Below are 20,242 nucleotides of genomic sequence, written 5' to 3'. Positions count from 1 at the left end.
AAAAAAACCGCACACACACAACATACATGAACCAGACGCTGATTGCCCCTACTTTGATGAAGTTGGTCCTTCGCATATTAGGCGAACTTGGATGCGCATCTCTATTTTCTCTATTCTCTATCTCTATTCAGTGTGGCGTCGAGAACTAATCTCTATACGAGCATCAACGTCCTCGATGAGGTATAATTTTTCTGAGTACCGCCGAAAGCCCGCAATACGAGCTGAATATGAATGAAACTAGACTTCATAATAAACGGCTCATCATTATGCTATTTCTATGTAGCCCTCCCTATTTCGCGGTTGTGAGGTGATCATGTCAATCCTTTTGATTAGGGTTAAAGAGGCTACACGATCAGCAGACATCGTTGCCAGTCACCTTTGCTGGCTTCGTTGCAGTTGGGAAAACTTCTGAGGAAAGAATACAGTACTACAACCCTTTTATCACTTGGTATATATAGCGTATAGAAATTTCATGCGACTTCTTATGCTATCATTTTTTCATAAATAAAATTGCACATCAATTTATCTATTCCCCTTTTTGCGTACATCTATTGCTGAATATGCCGTTCTTTTGAAGCTAACAGACAGAGCCACAATTTTGATTATTTCAGTACTTTCGTTTACGTGTTATTGTGTACTTTTTTCTACAGAACGAAATATAATTTTTGTTTCCGTCACTGTGTTTGGTAGTTAAGTGGCTGCGGCCCTTTTATAGCATGATATCCATGTGCGCTGCCAAATTTTGATCACGTGACAGAGCCCACCCATCAGTGCCTTATGGCAGCCTGACGGATGCTCGCCCGTTAGTTTGTAATGGCCTCGGCGGCCTCAGACACGGCTCTCATCACCGCTGCTTTGGTCAGTAGGAGACTAAATTCATTTATAGGTTCCGTCTGCACTGCAGTCTTATTGTGTGGGGGCAGAAGGCGACGAATGTAGCTGCCTGATGTTTGCCATTAGCCTTTGTGCTGTAGTATTTACAGCGGTAAACTTGTAGGGCTGTTACGACCTTGCGCCGTTAACGATGTGTTCAACGACTTCGTTCGGCAATAGACCTGTACAAGCGCCCAAAAAAGCCTGTTTGCGACTTTCTCCTACCACGCTGGTTGGTCCCGACCTCGTAATCCTTGTTGCCAGCTTTGGTAAGACAAATTGGGAGCGGTTTTCTTCTTAATTACAGTGCACATCTAAACATATTCGAGTACGCTTGGAGGAAAAAAAGGTTCAAATTGGCCCAGCGATCGCTCGCTTGCTGTTCCATTCCCGGCGCAGAGAGAAAACTCGCGGTGCCCTTCTCTTATTCCACGTTTGATGATCGCCGTTATAAAAAGTGAAGTTGCTCGAACATCTCAGTCGCGCTTTGTGTGCTGAGGGCATTGCGCTGACATGCATGCTCATCGAAGTCCGGGATTCCGAAGCCCTGTGTTGTTGCTCCAGGTCGTGTTATCCTGGCCGTCATTATCACCACTTGGCCACCCGGCGCTCGCAGTAGAGCTTGTGGCGATTGCCTTGTGGAATGGTGTGCGCGACGAACCCTCGTAAATACAGGCCCTCCTGGTGCAGCTGAGGTGAGAAAAGTTGGCACAGTCTCATTCCATACAGTCAAGTCTACTTCGCAGTTCTTGCTGTTCCCGACAAAGTGCGTCCTCCCTCTACTCTTTCCCGCATAGAGTAAATAGTACTAAGCGATTAGCACTCTCTCGTCGGAACACTGCTGCGAGCGGCGACGGATGCCTGCTTGCTCCCGATTGAGAAGGCGCTTAATGGCGAGATATGTGTGTCGGCCCCTAGTGCTCTATGCAGTACTGATCACTGTAAAAGATCTAAATACTTTATGGATAAACGTTCTGCCGCAAATAGTGTAGCGTATGCCCTGTTCAATACTGAGTTTCACTCTTCTTGAAACACCATTTATTGACTCCTTCATGACTCGGCACTGAGATATTTAAATCTTGTCGTAATGAAATCTTCAGGGAGCAATAAAAGCGAGATATTGTTGTTACTTATTTCACTCTTATGTACAAGCACATTACACTGCTTAACTATAATTTCTTTTCGTTTCTTTTGGTGGCTCCCTGAAATATTCGAAATAACACCATATCGTGAAAGCGATTACATGTTACGCAACCATTATGCTTTCTTGCGACTTTGCAATATTTAGAAATAGGGTCACGCAAAACCATCTAACTCAGTTTAAACTGGTAAACCCACTTTAAAATTTATGACTAGTAAAAATATAAACTTTTTCGCCTGCTATTATTATTGTTGCTGTTGTTGTTAGCACCAACCCATCCTATTACGCACAGCTTTGATGAGTGAAAGTGGAATTCCCTTAATTATCCGCATCAAGTGGTGCCGCAGCGCCACCTGCACTGTATTCCCTCTTTGCTTCAACTATGGAATGCTCTGACAAGCTGCTCCAGCATACTGGGCGTTTTATATTGCATGAAAGATGTGCATGCTGATTACGCAAGTATGAAAATAGGTCACACGTATATTAGGATATGACTTAATTTACTACAGAAATGTGGCTCCATGGCGAAAGTTTGTCGATGTCTCTGACGTATCTTCTGACGTTGTCTCTATATTATAGCTCACTGACCGCGCTCGGATTTGTACGCACGGGTAATCATAAACTGCCATCGAAAAAAATATATATATTTCCGTCATTATTGCGTCTTGCTAAAATCCGTCATATGTCTCCATCACCTATAACAATTAACAGAATAAAAAGAAGAAGTGGCGACACGCATGGGCAAATATTCTTGGCCTCGTGTGCTTATGAGCTGCAACAGAGAGGACAGAAACCGTAGCAGCGGCCATACGCTAACAAAAAGTTGGGTGCGTGCCTGCTTCCACTTCAGTGCATGGCTTGCTATGCGCCTGTGTTTTTGGTTGTGTATGGAAGTGTGTGTATGTGCGTGTGTGCGCGCGCGCGTGTGTGTGCGTGTGCGTGTTTGTGTGTGTGTGTGCGTGCGTGTGTGTGTGCGTGCGTGTGTGTGTGTGTGCGTGCGTGTGTGCGTGTGTGTGTGTGCGTGTGTGCGTGTGTGCGTGTGTGCGTGTGTGTGTGTGTGTGTGTGTGCGTGTGTGTGCGTGTGTGTGTGTGTGTGAGGTAGAGATGGCGAGACCCAGCAATGGCTCAGATGCGTGCTTAGCTAACTCGTCTGCCTCTTGCACGCTTGAGTCGATGGATAAGAAGGCATAGATATATGGAATGAGCTTCCACCGAAGAGACCCAAAGCAGGGTTCCGGCTTTCTGCAGAGACACGTCGCCAAGACCAGCGAGGCGTGTACAAGGGTCGGACACGGAGTAGCACCGCGCCACATAATTAAAGGTCCCCAAAGAGAACGGTGGGACGATGGTGCCTATATTGCTTGCGTTCGTAGGTGCCGAGCGTAGAGGAGCTGACCAGGGAAAAGTCAGTCGGTTAGGGTCAGGAAAGGTGACAGGGACTCTACTACAGCCTCTTGCTAGGCTGCGGCTTCCGTGCCTCAGAGGAAGGTCATGAGTTGCGCTTAAACGTGCAAGTGCGACTAGTACTGATTCCATCATTGAGCAGACGCGTTAACCATCATTATTTGTTCCGGCACTCTTTGTGTGCTAAAGCCTTGGCAATTCTTTGACGTCAGACTATGATATTGTTAGCAGATTTTGAGCCGTCTCACAAAGACATCATAACACGTCGGCTTCCCTGACTTCTCGTTTCCATTCAATAAAATACAACTTATGCACTAGCGCATCGCGACTCAATCATGCCATTTGTTCGATGAAGTGCAAGTAGCGACAACGACAATCAGAATTACATTTTTACACTTACTGTTTGGGCAGCTATATAAGCAAGGAGGTTTTTCGGGTGTTTTAGCCGCAGTGTCAAAATTGCATTGATACAGCACATGCCAATCAGACAGAAGAGGTGTAATGCACGTAACAATGAGTCACTTTTCTTTATTCTCCCCTAACTCGCCTCTCTTTTGTTTCTATCTTCTTCTTCAGATCGCTGCACCCCCCCCCCCTCACTTTGCTTTAATCCCTCTTCGGATTATACGTGAGAGCGTTGGCTGAGGCGGCTGACTGCAGGCTCGTTTGGGCCAATGTACCAAACCCTCTTTACATGGCCATTGGCTAGCACTTTTCTAAAGCCGACATTGTTTTGTTTATCGAGTTCGACCGTGAGGGTAATTCGCTCAACATCACCCAGTCTCCCACAACGAGCACAGGTCACCCATAGATTTGGCTTTTGTTGAAATTTTCCTGATTCTTTCGCGGGTACTTCACTTGGCTTTACTGATTTCTCTTGACTTGTGTAAGTCGCGCCGTCTTGCACACTGCTAATAACGTACCAGCAGAAACACATGTTGGCTTCCGGGTAGACGCGAACATTAGGGTCCATTGAAGGTCCGTTGTGTAGGATCCGTTGTGATGGGATACGGCAAGCTCGAGGCAGCAATTCCATCCACCTGGACCCACCGGATACATGCTTTAGTTCTGCTTCAGACTACGAATGACCCTTTCAGCTAATTCATTAGCAGCAGGATGATGCGCTACAGAAATCCTCGGCGCGATTTCGTGTATTCCGCCCATTTTTGCAGTGCTAGGATTCTAAATGTTGGCCCTTTATCCATATGGCAATACTGTCACATACTTAAACATTTTTTTTGCTCGTGAAAGCAATACCGTTGTTAGCATCCTCTCCTCCCGGTTTCGCAGCCACTATCCTGGTGCAGTAGTCGACGGGTACCAAGAATGCGTGCGTTTTTTTAAACCTTCGGAGTTTTTACGGAGCTCAGCGCAGCCCATATACACAATTTCAAATGGTGCCTTCCTATAATTGGGCAAGGTCTTCTGCTCAATAGGTTGCCTTAATTTCATTTTATTCGTTTGACATTCTTGACACGACTGCATATGTATCAATTTCGTCCATGTAAATTGTTTTGTAGACTTCATGTTTGTTATTTAAAATTCATCATGCCAACCTGAATGATGATACATGTCTGATACATGATATAAATGACACATGATACAGGTATGATACATGTCTAAAATTTGTGCGACCAACGTTGGATGCATGGCGATCCTTCCGGTTCCCTCCAATAAATTGGCGACCTTTATTGTTCCCTGGTGAGATTTTGCAGGTGTGAGTGTAAACACGTCTATACTGTCAGCATCATTTTTGAAGCACCCGGGCGGCGATTGATTTCGAAGTCGAACTGCTGGAGTTCGAGGCAGTGAACATCTTGAAATGCGTTCCGTCCAAGTATGAACGCAAATATCGAATAAATGTTAAAACAGCTAGTGCTTTCTTTGTTGTGGTTTAATGCATATAAACTTGCGTGAATGTGTAACTGTGGCAGCCAACAACACCAAGATGTTGATTTCTTGCTAGGCCGCAGTCTCTGTGGTACAGAATGGCTCCGGTTTCACAATGAGGATCATTTGTACTCGGGCACCGTCTGGAAGGCAGAGAAGAGGATCAGAAAAGATAGCGAAAAGCGGGTGTCTCTAGGTCGCGTCGCACTCACCTGCCCAGCAAAAGGTCAAGTGGTTTTGCGTCATCCATGTCAAGCATTGAATTTTTCAGAGCCCATTCTTTTATGAGTCCTCTAAAATGGTTGGCCAACCAGAAGAAAACTCGGAATGAATGAATGGCATATGGATTCGCTAGCCTTCTAATGCTTATCACAGACTATTCTTCTGTGTTTTTGTGCTCCCATTTTGTGGCCTATCTAGAAATATCACTCTAGCTATTGTTGAAGAGCTATTTTTTTTTTAATTGACTTTCAGAACCAGCATTAAGGGAGCTTTCAACACATGCAACAGGAGTTCTCCATGTAAGTGCTCCTTCTTAGAGTAGACAAGAATGTTGTCCACGTAAACGCTATAAAAGCGGCCAATGTAAGGTTTCAGAACAGTATTTACCTAATTTTGTGACTTCTTGGCGAATCCTTACAGCCAAATGACAGGCCATTGTAATCGCATATGTCACAGGGAGTAGTAAAAGCAGTGCACTATTTATGAAGTGGCACTTGCCAAAACCCTTTGCAAAGATCGATCGCAAAAAAAAATCATAAACGCGTACATCTGCCAGTTTCTTCGATAGGGTCGTCTATCTTTGACGTACAAAAATGAATCAATGTGATTGGCTCTTAATTATCCCATTGCCTGCGCTAAGCCGCAGGCTAGCATTTAGAGCTATACTTATTTGTGATGCAAACGCAGATACGCACGGTTGGATGATGTTGGAATCCACCATCTTTTGCAGTTCTTCTTTGAGTCATGCTTCCCTTTCCATCGTTAGTTTGTTCGACTTCTTTTCTACTACACTTATGCGCTTTAACCTAAATGAGACTTGAAACAAATTTGATTCTGTCTGGCGGGTCTCCTTCTAAACAAAGCTGCTCAGGATAAATTTGGCGAAAATCATCCCCTTTATGCCATACACGCGGTTATTTTCATTTTGGTTCTGCTTTCGTGTGACCCACACCAGGGGACTCATATACAGTATCATTCCAGTTAATTTTCAGTTTCAATAATTTCATATTCTGGCGGGAAAGCAGAAAGTTCTATTGCACGTTTTCTATCACCCAGAGTTAATGCCTGCCCGTCGTGGTGTCGTAGTGACTTTGGCGTTGCTCTGCTAAGGCCGAGGGCACGGGATCAAATCCTGGCTACGGCTGCCTTATTTCGATGGGGGCGAAATGAGAAAACGCTCGTGTACCATCCATTGAAGGCATGGCAGAGAACCCCAGGTGGACAAAATAAACCGGAGTTTCTCAATACGGTGTAATTCATACTGGTATCGTGGTTTTGCCAAATAAAGCCTAAGGATTTCTTTTTTCAAAGCTAGTATTTGTGTAGTCTACGAATAATATTCCGTTTACTCATACTCCGTCGCCGTGTTCACGTTCTGTAACGTCACAGCCCAGAACAATTATTGCTCTTTTCAGGGCATATATAATTCTGGCTTTGCTTTCCTTTTTGATGAACACCGAAGCTCCACTGTCTACAAGAACTCGCATACATTCTCTATCCACTTCTAGCTGAATGTCTAGTAGGCTTCACGACCCAAGCAAGACGGTCTCGGTGATCAACAGAGCGCACGCTTTATATACAGGGTGTCCCAGCAAACTTTAGGCAGATTTCAAAAATATGCGCATGCCACGTAGCTGGACAGAACCGAGGTAATGTTTGTCGTCCCCTGGAAATACTCAAATTATTTTTTCGTTAGGCCTAATTAGGTAACTTGCGGTTAGTTTAGGCTGATGAAACATTGGGACTCCACTGTGGTGCTTTTTCGTGAAGATGCACCGGTGCTTTGCCGCCCCGCGCGCGGGTTTGTCATCACTTCAATTAGCAAAGACAAACCCATTCACATCTAGAACAAACGCGAAGCAAGGTCGCGCCTCTTGATACCGCCGAATGTTGCTTCCTCCGCCTATGCTGGCTCCGCCTATACATAGGCAGTCGTGCCGGTGGGTGGGATTTCATACAGTTTTTCTCAGAAGTATCTCTTGTTCAACTGTTTCTTCGCAGGCCGGCAAAGGTAACCGGCGGAGAGAGAAGTTATGTGGGCCCTCAATTGATAGCCTGCACCATTACCTGCGCAGAGGTAACGCCGACTCTCGGAAGGAAACTTGGAAACGTCATAAAGATAGGGGAGTCGTCTGTATAGAAGTGGACGACGTAGGCAAATGTTCACGATTACTACACGAATGTTTTTGAAACTCTGAGGTTTATGTTAGAAAATAAACACCCTGTTCTTATCCATGTGTGTTTTTCCCGCTACTTACTTTTACCTCTGGGCTAGTACCCGAGATGTTGCACGTGGCAACGTGCAGGACGTATTTTCAGTCTGCAGCGGTCCAATAGCGTGGGCCGCCTTATGGGGTGTAAGGTCAAATCTTGAAGTGATGTGTGACGTTACGTGAAAGCGGTTTCTATAACCGTCCGCATATACTTTGTACATTCTGTCTTCACCGCATATCCCGTGACATGGCGGAAGGCAGTTATTTCTTGCAGGTCGCTCTCAGCTTTTTAAAAACATTCCTCAAAACACAAGAAAGGATAAATGAAAATGAACAGAGTTTGACGGTGATAAGACGGAATAAATATGTCACCGGCACGAACAAGCGATAAAAAGTATACTTTAACGAGATGAACAGATTGCAACCGAAGAGAAATGCGTCTATCAAGATCACACTGAGCTTCACGTATGTCAGCAGCTCGTATGGGTTACGCCTTCTGGTGACAGAGTGGCAGCGCCGACGTCCTTGTTTGCAGAGCTGCCGTGGAGAGGATTGGACGGCGTTAATGAAACCGATACTCTTAACGGACGGCGTTATGGGCCAGTCCTCGCTGGGGTGCCCTTTACGAAGGCCGCGTCGAACGGGCAGCCCTCTTCCGAGAGACGGAGACGGCGGCAGCTGCTCGCATTACACTAGTTTACTCTCCACACATGAGATGTTCCATTAGATCGAAACTGAAGCCCGGTTGGCGCCTGACGTTTCATCTGCTCGCAGGGGATGTTTTCCAAGTTACGACACCTTAAAGGAAACACGCCTACATGTAAACTTTATTTTTTAAGATTTCGAGTATTTTTTTGCGGGATACGTCAACCAGTATTTTCTCTCTCTTAAAGGACGAACCGGCTATTTGGGATGAGATCCCAATTCTTGCTGGCCGTAATGCACAGAAGCAGCAGGCGCCGCAGCCAAGTGGAGATAAAGGCTAATTCCTTCTTAATTTGACATTTCTTCCTAATTAAATGGTATATTAATAAATTGGGTGCACGCTTTGCAATTACTCGGGCAAGGGGAAGATCTTAAAAGAACGTATACTTATTAGGGCAGTCTATATGAACAACAATTTTGGCATATCCATCCGTCCAATCCCTAATGTTAGCCACAAAGTAGACTGGTTGCACACATAACTTGGCCTTTTTTACAAAATAATGATATTATGATAATATGATGAATAACATAGCCCAGCTATATTCCTTTAATTTTGTAGAAACGTATCCTTCGCTGCAGGAAACATCTCCAAAAATAATGTGGCAAGAAAGAAACGCCAGGCTTTCTTTCTTGTCACTCAGTCTTTCGCACTTTTTTCCGTAATAAAGTCATACCAAGAAGCTCAGGTTCAAACCTTTTCGTGTGTATCCTGTAGAGTGGCGACAGTGTCCTTATTGATTCTAAATTCGCCTTTATTACTTCAATGACAACAAGCGCGCTTATAGAAATAGTTAGAATGTTCATTAGAGATAATTTGTCACTTTCCAGCATGTGTCGCATGGTTGCGCATGTATGCTGCTGCCATTAATGAACATAACAACAACCACAATTTCCTCCTATCTATTCGAACGTTAAAATACTGATAACGGCCTTCGTGAAAACGAGCATACGAAGCATTATTTCTTCTAGCGCATTCTTAAAACGACCGAAATCTGACGGCGGTGAGAAAAAGTCAAAAATAATTTCCCGCAAAGCGCTACGATGGAATTTCGCGAATGATGAATCACCACGTCAGATCGTTCTAGGAAAGCTTGGGGGAGAAATAGGCGATTCGCGTGCACTGCAGTGCTGATAAATGTCGCTTTCTTGATACCTCGGTGAGAGTGCATAGAAATGAAGCATAACTTAGAGGACTTCGCTAGGTTGCCTCAGCGAGATTGCGCGCGTCCTCTCAGCAGAGAAATATTGATCAGTGCCGAAAATGGCGCTTAAGTCAATGGCGTCGCGATTGTCGAGAACAACTAAGTTTCTGTACATCCTTGCAAGAGGAGCTGAGTTGTGCAGCGTTTTTCGTGAGCCGTTCGTACGGTCACCTAACACAGTCGCGTTATTCTGAAAGCGGCCTTGTTATGAGAAGTTGCCACTAAGGCACAGAGAAACAAAGTTTGCGAGTGCAGCAACATCGCGCTTACACACCTTCCCACTTTATTTGATGACTGACGCGCAGACAACTGCTTCCGGCATTGTTCGGCATTCTCTATTGCGGTGCAAAATTGTAATGCTAAATGCTCCACTTTTGTATTTTTGTACTCGCTAATGATTGTGGATTGATACGTCCTTTGTCAGACCGCACCATTCGCCGCTAAGCATCTTTTTGCGACGCATCAGTACGCGTATATGCGACATGAGAAAGTGAACGGTGATACCATGGTAACAAATTAAGATAGCAAGAAAAAGACAAGCTAAAAGAAAGATGACAGGATGGACGTTGCCCTTGCCATTTTCGTGGGCTGGTAATTTGTTACCGTGAGTCACCAATGAACCCAAACCAACACTTCGCTTAGCTGTGCCATGAGTCAGATGCACTTCCATGATAATAACATTGTTCTCCAGATCGCACACAGCGACAAACTCTGCTACCGCTGGCGCAGCAGGTAACGTTCCTTCACAACCTTGACGGGAGCTGGGTTGATGTTTGCCTAATAATGCTGTTACCAGTCCTGGGCTATTTCCCACAGTTTTCGCTCGGCAACCATTTCGGTATCTAAGCGTCTTTCTCGGCCTCTGCAATAAAGGAGCAGCTTCCAATTCAGTTCTTCCATCCCAGCAGCCTGGAGCTTTAGCGAGCTACGCTATGAATGCACTGGGCTTGTGCCGCTCTTCAGTGAACCACTTTCACGATAACGCTTTAGCCAGCTGCAACTGCAAGATGAGTACACTGGATATGTGCCGCTCTTCAATTCACTTCTTTCGCGCCAGCTTGGCACGCTGGGTACATGTCACAGTATATGCGACCAGTAAGAGAACAATTCTCATCGTTCGCACGCACCGGTACGCCATGCGTTTCGGAGGCCATGCATGGGCTTCGAGGAACAACATGTAGGTGGCGCAGTTCACAGGGAGGTAGCGCAGCACGTTCATTAAGTATGAGGTGTGTAGAATCTGGAAAGGTGCAATGGCGCTATCGCTAACATTCGAAAATGCCATGCTATGCTTAAAATCGGATATGTTGTCTGGGCTGGAAGTTACCCAAAGATAGGTAGGCCGGTTGAATTTGGCAGCTCACGGCAAAACCACAAAGGATTCAGTGTAGGGTCAGATGGGTTGGGCCCCTTTCGAAGTCAGAGAAGCACAGATCAAATGAGTTTTGAAGAATGACCCAGGAACATGGATGAAAATAAGTGGGAGGCTAAAGTGTACTTAAAGTGTACTAAAGTGTACAAGTATCTGTACTTGAAAAGCGTGGACACAGCATGAAGGAAGAGGTCAAGAAAGTTGGCAACCAAGCACAAGGTCATTGAAACTGTAAGTAGAGAACCAGGAGTCATCAGACAGAAAGCGAGAGAAACGGAGACAGTAAATTGGGTGCAAAGAATGGAAACAAAAACGACCACCAAGATTAGTAAGAATGAGAAGAAATATATTAGAAGGGAAAATCTGCACAATAACAGAAAGCCTCGCTATCTGAGGCTCGAGACGGTTCGCCAAGGACAAAAACATACCGGAACAGATAATCACAAATAGATGAGGCACGTGTATGCTGCAGCGGAAATCCGCAGACCACCCCGCACATCCTAATGGAATGCGAAGGGATTCACCCAGTGAGAACCGCAGGTAACGTACACCCCACCGAAGCCCATGGGTTTGAAGCGGATGGAAGCATCAGCCGGTCAGCAGTCGAGATAAGGAAAAGACGTTCAAAGTATTGCATGAAAAAATAGCAGGGAAGAGATTGATACGACCGGATTATGAAGGGGAAAAAAGATTCCGGAGATGTACACAAAAATGCTATATAAAAACATGTATAGCAAACCTGATTAACTCAAGAAGGCTAGGTGACTATTTTTCATCGCCTCCTTTCGAAGGGGATGCCAAAACATATTCATCATCAAAGCACAAGAGAGCGAGACCCCTGCTGTACACGCTTCCTATACTACGTGCTTTGGGCGGTAACAATACGTTGCGTCACCAAACTGCATCAATGCTAATTGTATTACTGTATTGTATTGTATTACGAGGGAGGAGCTTATGGGGCCTCAGCCCGTCCCCTCACCCCCGCAATTTTTTTTGTGCTGTCCATGCACCGCCAAACAAAGCAGCCCCCAGCACCGGAAATCATTCTGGATTTTGTCTCGAATGTCTTTTTCACGCTCGTAAAGACATTTCACCGCGAACATAGCGAACTCGGGCTCGATATCGCGGCAAAGCCCATGCACCGGAGTTACATAACCCAAGCAGGCCCATCGGAGCACAAAGTTTCAAGGGCGTTTTGATGGCGAACCGGCTCGTCGCGGCATCTTGCGGAGGCCGCGGAATCTATGGAGCGTATGGATGTCAATTCCGAAACTTTATACGTATAAATGCAATAAATTTTGGATGTGAAAGGTGCATTGACATTTCCAAAGTTGTGCTTTAGATTTTCAATTACAGAACTTTGTGCGTTTGATGTTGTTTTAAACATTCGGCGCCAAAGGTGCATTGACATTTCTAAAGTCTTACATCGGAACATACAACGAGACAAGCCAAATCAACGCATTATCAGAGAAGTTCACAAAGCACGCACAGAGGCTCGATGAGACGAAGCGTTGTGGTGGTTCATTTGTGACGCCATGTCGCATAAAAAATATCAACTTTTTTTTTTCCCTACGCCAAAGCATCCATGTGAAGACACCAAAGCCAGCCAAGGTCTCTACGTACTCATTTATTTTTTCTACTTTGATTTTTATTTGCGAGGACACATTGACCCTCCCCAATTTTTTTGTTCTGGCTACCCTACTCGCGCATACGTTTTCTCGTGTTGCCCCGACCACCGTGTTGCCACCGCGCGGCGCACTTCGGTGCGCGTTCGGTTTGCTCTGGCCGAGTGGATTTTCTCCTGGCTGAGCTTTGGATGCTTTCTGGCTAGCAAACGAGAAAAAGAAACAATAGTCGCTCGCCGCCATCACTGTGGGAACTCGACAGATTACACCGCGTTCGCTTGAGCGCCACCTCTCCGGAAAGTCTTCTCTCGCCGGTGTAGGATACCGACCAGTATGCGTATAGTTCTCGGTGGAGAAAGCGTCTCACGTTTCCTTCGATATTCCTTCGGTAGCCACATTAGGTTCTCAAAGTAAGCATTGCATGGCTGCCAACATATTTGCTTTGCGTTCTTTTCATTTCGGTGCCCCCGCCCCACAAAAGGGGGGAAAACATTGCTGCGGCTCAGCTAATTTTCGCATGTTGAAAGTACAATTTTTTTACTTTCTTGCGCAAAGTAATGGGCCACGGGACACTTCAGTTGGCCCATACACTTATTATATTATTGCGATAGCAATTATGTGGACACTCCAGGCGCATTCGTGCCGTCGCCTTCGCCCTCATGTTTCGTATGAAGACCAAGGGCAATAACATCGTGACCGCGCGCCGAATGCTGCTATGTGCGTGGGAAAGCGTGGGTGATGGAATGGGTGAGCCGACGGTGGTGACTTAGTGTTGTGTGCACAAAGGAGAAAAGCGGGGAGGAAGCGCACCCCCTTCCGTCGCGCGTGATACATCGGGTGGAGTGGATGGAATGGGGGCGGGATCTAGAATTCTGTGAACCTGTCATTGCGCAACATGTTTATTTGCCATGATTGACGCATTATATGCCGTGACTTTTTCTTAGATACGTAGATTTATTGGAGGTTTATACGTAAATTTAAATTTCTTGTGCGAGGTATTGTGTATACATGCAGTGAACTTTGTTTCCAGCGACACTCTTTCGCCCTTTATGAAGCTGTAACTTCGCATTTGGATATTCCATTGTATCTTCGCATTTATAATGTACGAGGGCGAGTCAAATGACAGTGAGCCTACCCACCATACGCAATAATGGTTCGGTTCATTATCTGCGAGGCATGCGCGTAGCAGAGAGGCATCTCTCATTTACAAAAGTGACACGCAGGTCTGAGGATGAAGGTTCTTTAATGCTCTCATACACTGGGTTGAACATGACTGCGTGACATAATGAACCCTCCAAAAGTTGAACAGCATGGTGCGGTGAAGTTTTTGACAGCTGAAGGTGTTTCCCAAAAATTAATTTGTCACCATAAGGCTGCCGTGTACGTTGTACATCGCATTTCATTGACTACTGTTAACGTTGGAGCAAACGGTTCAGAGAAGAACGTGTAAGTTGCAAAGACAATCCAAGACCATGCCAAAGCCATCGTGGAATCACCCTTAATCAAATTGGAAAGGTTGATGAGCTGATGAGACAACAACGGATGATAAGCATCGATGAACCGGAATAGCGTGTGCATATCAGTCACGGTTCGGTTCACGTTATAATTCACGAACATCTCGGTTATCGGCTCTTGTGTGCGCAAGAGATGCCCAAGATTTTGACCCACCGCCAGAAGACGGAAAAGTTCGGCGCTGCCTTGACTCATCTGATCCGGTATCACAATGAGGGTGACGACTTCTTGTCGGCAATTGTGGTCGGGGACGAACCATGGTGCCATTACTACCAGCCTGAAACACGACGTCAAAGCTTACAGTGGAAACATGTGAATTCTCCACACCCAAAGAAAGCAAAGGCCGTTATTTCCGCAGGAAAGGTCTTGTTGACTTCTTTTTTTTTTCGATCGTCAGGGGCCATTACTGATCGAATTTGCTAAACCTGGAGAGACTATCAATTCTTTCCGATATTGTGAAACGCCGGAATGGCTGCGTGTCGCAATCGAGAACAAATGACGCGAAAAATTGGCGAATGGGGTCATTTTGTTCCACGGCAATGCCCATCCCCACTTCGCTAATGTGTTTCGTACAGAACTGGCAAAGTTCAAGTGGGAAACGCTGCAACATCCGCCATACAGTTCAGACCTGTAGCCTTGCGACTTCCACATTTTGGCGCAACGGAAAAAACAGCTCAAGGGAACCAGATTCATGTCGGACGATGACGTGTGAGAGTCAGTTGCAGACTTTTTGAAGCAGCAACCCAAGTTGTTTTATGAGATGGGAACCACGCAACTCTTTAGTCAATGGGACAAATGTCGAAATGCTTATGGAGACTACCTTTAAATAAAGTACCCCGTTTGTCATATATTCACATCGGCTCACTTTCATTTGACTCGCCCTCGTATATTTTGCAGAACTCCTGCTTTCTATACGTCCCCTCTGCTGCGAACATAATTTTTGTGCAATTACCCACGATACACGACCCGTAACAGCTGCTCCTGCGTAATATATTCGAACAAATGACAGCGTCATTGACATTTTTCACTGGCCGTTGCATATGTACAAGAATATAAACAGTTCTTGAATGAGAACGTTGCATTAAAATATTTGTCTTCAACCTGTTCATTTCATGGCTTTTACATTTTTCATATCAGCTACGTGCACTGCTTTGCGGATTTCGAACTGATATAGTTCTAAAGCTCCTGTCATATTTTCTTATAATGTAGACAAAAAACATGGAAGCATTGATATCAGTTATTTTTGTCACAATTTTTGGCACATGCGAGTATATTCTATCACGAAAAAATACATATTTTACTTGTTTTGACAATGCGTAGTGTTTAAGAATTCCTTTACAGCATCTTTGGTAGTGGCAATGCAGTTATTATTCGTGTATTTGATCCCTCGAAAAATTGATTAAGAGGACGCTTCAGCTCGGGCTAAGCTCCGACGTGGCCTATTCAAATACATGTAAACCTTCTCTCAGATAACCACTATCGCTGTTAATAAAATTTGTTAAGTTTGAGAGAGAAAATTAGATTATAGTCTGTTGGAAGCGGAAGTTCGGTTTAGGGCCTGAATGTTGTTTAAAATATTTTTGAAAAATTCGTAAGTACGAATAAAAATACAAGCACGACGTTTACAAACTAATAGCTATGCATCAAGAACAGATATCGCGGTTCTGTAAACGGTATCTATTATAACAGTCAAAGCGGAAAAAGTTGGTATGTCGACTTGTATCTTACGTGAATAGGTTACGTTGTATACAAGGCTTCTGCAAAAGCCGAATTTTCATAATACTACTTTTTTTTAGATTCATGTGTAAGGTATCAATTTTGTCCGCTTTATATGTACTATTAGATGCAATTCATAGAATTATGATATCATTTTTCATTGCTCAGTTAGATAGCTTTAAACTTGATAGTTTCGTTCTTGGAAAATTTGCGATTTTGGCCAATTTTTAATAAAGAAATGACAACGTAAAAGAAAAATTCGCAACAAAAAAACCACTCTAATTTAGGTTTTATTGTAAATGCAACAAATCTCGCCACATTTGGTGCAGTGGTTGCCGAGAAAAACGAATTCTCCTTCTACATTATTTAGATAGGAACACCCGAGCTAAAACTTCCGCTTAAGGAGGAGGCTGAACTGCAATGTGAGCCTGCCCTCCAAACGAAATTTCTGGCTACGTCACTGGTCGTTAGTTCTTAACTGCGCCGCGTTAGTAGTCCTCCTAGGCAAGCTCAGAGCAAGGTGTGCTTTCAGTTTTTCTTTCTTTTCTTTGATATAAAAGAAAAGTACACAAAACAAAGCAATAAATGAATGAAGGTATGGCTCAAGGATGCGGATATTCCGCCTCCGGATAATGTGGGCCGATTTCGGAGAAAGTGGTGTTTTTGTGCGGTAGCTCGTTGGCTCCGCTTGCCGCTAGTTAGTGGTTTGAGTGCAAGAAATGGATGGTGCAGCTATAGGGGCAGGGCGAGCTCAGACTAGTGCTACGTGTGGAGAGATGCGGACATACTACATAAAACTTCGTTTTCGGCATTCTTGGTGGTCACACGCGACAGGATTGAACTCCTCATGATAAGTTAAACTCCCCATGAGCCTCACGGAAGATTTCAACATGGACTTCTCGAACCCGGCCAACCAGTGGTGTCCCATTTAAACAGAAGAATTGCTTGTCCTCACGTTCAGCACCAGGGGAGGAATTCGCTTAACCGCGCTGTTACCATGCAGTTTTTCAGCCAAAAAGTACATACGCTAAGATAAGCGTGAAACAGAAGTGGCAGTGCATTTAACTTGCGGCGTCGTATGAGAGCTAGGAGGAAGCAAAGCTCAGAATAAACGACAACAAATGAAAGAAACGCGGTCAACTGATAACATGATCGCAAATCATGCATTTGTAGTTGAGGCTATGTTTTTACGGCTAATCAGTGCACACCCCAATTCTACAGCTTACTTTACCGGGCACCTGCTACAGCACCGCTAAGCGGAACTGCTCTTGCCGGTTCACTGCACCGCCGTCAAAATAATGGCAGGGAACATGTCACACATGCTTCTCACATCTCTGCGAGAGACAGCACTGATGGGCAAATGGTGACACATTTGGCGCAGAAAGAGAGGCTTAATAGGAGAAATGTGCAGCCAGGTCTGCCCACCTATATACATCACGACCACTACCACCACCAGCCCCACCATCACCGCCCTATTTCAAAGTGACTAAATGCCTTTATTTAGACACTAATTACCGAATGGAAAAAAAAAAGAAAACTCGATAACACACAGCTCGTATGGAGTCAAGGCCAGGGCTCCGGCACCCATACGTTCATCTGTGTGGTATGCGATGTTGCTGCTCACGGTTGTAGATGGAGTTCTAATGCCCCGCAGAGGCTCAATATTGACACGTGAACTCGTTTATCTTTTACGGGTGAGCGCTCTTAACGTATAAGAAATGTTATCGCTCAGAGCAGGACGCGTCTACGTGTATCGGAAGTTTCCAGAATGTTATCGATGCTTCTATCCGCTGTCTGTTGTCGCCGACCCTTGTGTAATCTGATTGCATGTATTCACGATGCAAATAGTGTAGAACTTTGTGGAAGGCACGCGGGTCCCAGCGGTTACTCTGGAACACTCGACGACTGATCTATAAAAGCCGACGTGCTTGACCCGTTGATCAGATTTTGACGATCACCGATTGTGTTCAAAGTTGTCGCCGTTCTTTAAGTGTAGTTTGTTTTGGTGAGCACAGGTTTGCCCAATAAAAGGTAGTTGAGTCTTTCGCAGCATTTCTACTGTGTTCTTCATGCGTCACTCCACGTGAAATCTCGTGGAGGTGCTTTTTGTTCGTGTATCGGACGCCCCCGACAAGCCGTGATCCAAGCCCAGACCGCAAAGAGAACACCAACGTAGTCCCGAACCATCGAGCAAGCCACTGTCTTCAACAGCTGCCACCGGCGCACGGACTTCTACCTGAGAAGACCAAGAAGATTGTGGCTAAGGCAACCACAATAGCAGCCCCAGTGTCACCCATCGTATTTCAACAGCCCAGATAGCCACCTACCTTCCGTGGAGCTACGTGGGAGGATCCGGAAACCTGGCTCGAAACCTTCGAAAGGATCTCGACCTTCAACAACTGTATTTACACATTACTAGATTTTCGACATTCATGTGGAACTTGTCAATTTTGTCCGCCTTAGATGCACTATTAGACGCAATTCCCGAAATTGTGATATCCTTTTTCATTGCTGAGTTACGGAGTTGTAAACTTGATAGTTTCGATTTCGGAAACTTTTAAACTTTGCCGAATTTTCATAACATACTGACGACCTAAATGATAAATTCTAAACTTACAGTCACTACATTTTAAGTTTTTCTTTTAAATGCAACAAACTTCGCCAAATTTGGTGTAGTGGTTGCCAACAGAAAAGAATTCTCCTTTTACATGTATTTATATAGGAGCACCCGAGCTACCGATTGCTCTTAAGAGAAAGGTCTAGCTCGTGCCCTCTCAGGCGCGGCCTATTCAAATAAATGTAAAACGCGAAAACAGGTGGACGGACGGAAAACGAGCTTTAATGGGAAAAGGACCTGCGAGTTTTCCATCCCGGGCTCAGGCAAGCCGAGCATTATGTGCCGTGAGGCATAGCCTTTCCACCGCAGACCGGGCACGCTTGATAGCCCATTATTGGTCGTGTAGTTCCGAACTAGTCAGAACGCTTAGCTATCGCTCCTCGAGAAGGTCCGGTTGTATGTTGTCCTCTACGTATACTGATCTCATCTTTGTGTATTTCCATACGATGTGTGTCATTTCGGCGTGTTCGTGTTTTCAGAACTTGCAGCTCTCGTCTGGGTATGGTGTTGAATTTATTCTGTTTAAGTGTACTGGGTTTCGGAACGTTCTGGTTTCCAACCTTCTCCAATCTGTTTCTTGAGACCTGTGGAGTTGTTTGTAGGGTTGTGGGTATGCTTCTCTTTGTTACGTGTAGTGTGTCAGTATGTCGTGGTACGTGGCCAGTCTGTCCCTGTCGTTTTTTTTTGCTTCTCCGTCGTCGTTGCTTCCTCGGTCTTCTCCATCGCCTCCGCCGCAGTCCTTCCCCATTCCCCGGGGGTTGCGGGTTGTTGGGCCGTCACTCTCCGTGCCGCGGTGGGATAGTTTTCGCGCGGCTCGGTGGGCCTTGTCGTTGAGGTTGGGAGGGGCATTCATGGTTACTTCTCCCATATGTGTCAGGATCCATTTGAGGCAATTGGGTGTAATTTTGCTGTTTTTAAAGTCTTCTGCTCTGCGGTTCAGCATTTTGGCCGCCTCGGTGGAGACCCAGCCCTTTGTGAAGTTCCTAATAGCCGTATTGGAGTCGCTGATAATTGTTCTGTATTGTTGCCGACCGTTGATTACAGCCAATGCGATTGCCTTTTCTTCCGCTGCCTCCGACGATCTGGTCCTTACGGAGCCCACAGTCACGGTCTTTCCTTTCATGCATACGACCGCCATTGGGAAAAGGCAGTTACCTTTGTCAGCGCCGGCACCACCATTGTCGTCCCGGTTTCGGGGGTGCCGCACGGCGTCTACGAACGGCACCCCCTCCCGCGCGCCGTGGTTTTTGAGAATCGTTTTCGTGCGGCGTTTTCTTTTCTCGACATTGTGCACGGGGCGCACGTTCTTCGAGATATTTTCCGTTTTTATTGCGGCTCGGACGTCTCGGTGAATCTGCGTCTTAAGGCCGTTCATTCCTTGGTAGTTATGCCGATCTTTTCCATGATTTCTCTGCCCGTCTTGGTTCCGGAGAGTCTTTCTAGTTGCGCTATCCTCTGTGCTTCCGCGATTTCCTGCAGCGTGTTATGTACCCCGAGGTGTAGTAACTTTATGTTTCTTGTGTATTGGGGGAGACCGAGTGCTGTTCTGTACGCTTTTCTAATGTGCGCGTCGATCTTGTCTTTCTCAGCCTTGTTCCAGTGGACGAACGCCGCCACGTACGCGACGTGGCTGATCGCGAAGGCCTGAACGAGCCGTACGACGTTTCTTTCTTCAATGCCCCTCCTGTTCTTGGAGACTCTGTATTAGCCGAATCGTCGCCGTGACTTTCTTTTCCAGGCGTGTTATAGT

The sequence above is a fragment of the Dermacentor variabilis genome, chromosome 3 (assembly GCF_050947875.1).
Source record: "Dermacentor variabilis isolate Ectoservices chromosome 3, ASM5094787v1, whole genome shotgun sequence".
Taxonomy (NCBI): domain Eukaryota; kingdom Metazoa; phylum Arthropoda; class Arachnida; order Ixodida; family Ixodidae; genus Dermacentor; species Dermacentor variabilis.
The sequence above is the reverse complement of the archived record's forward strand: the minus strand, read 5'-3'. Positions refer to the sequence as shown.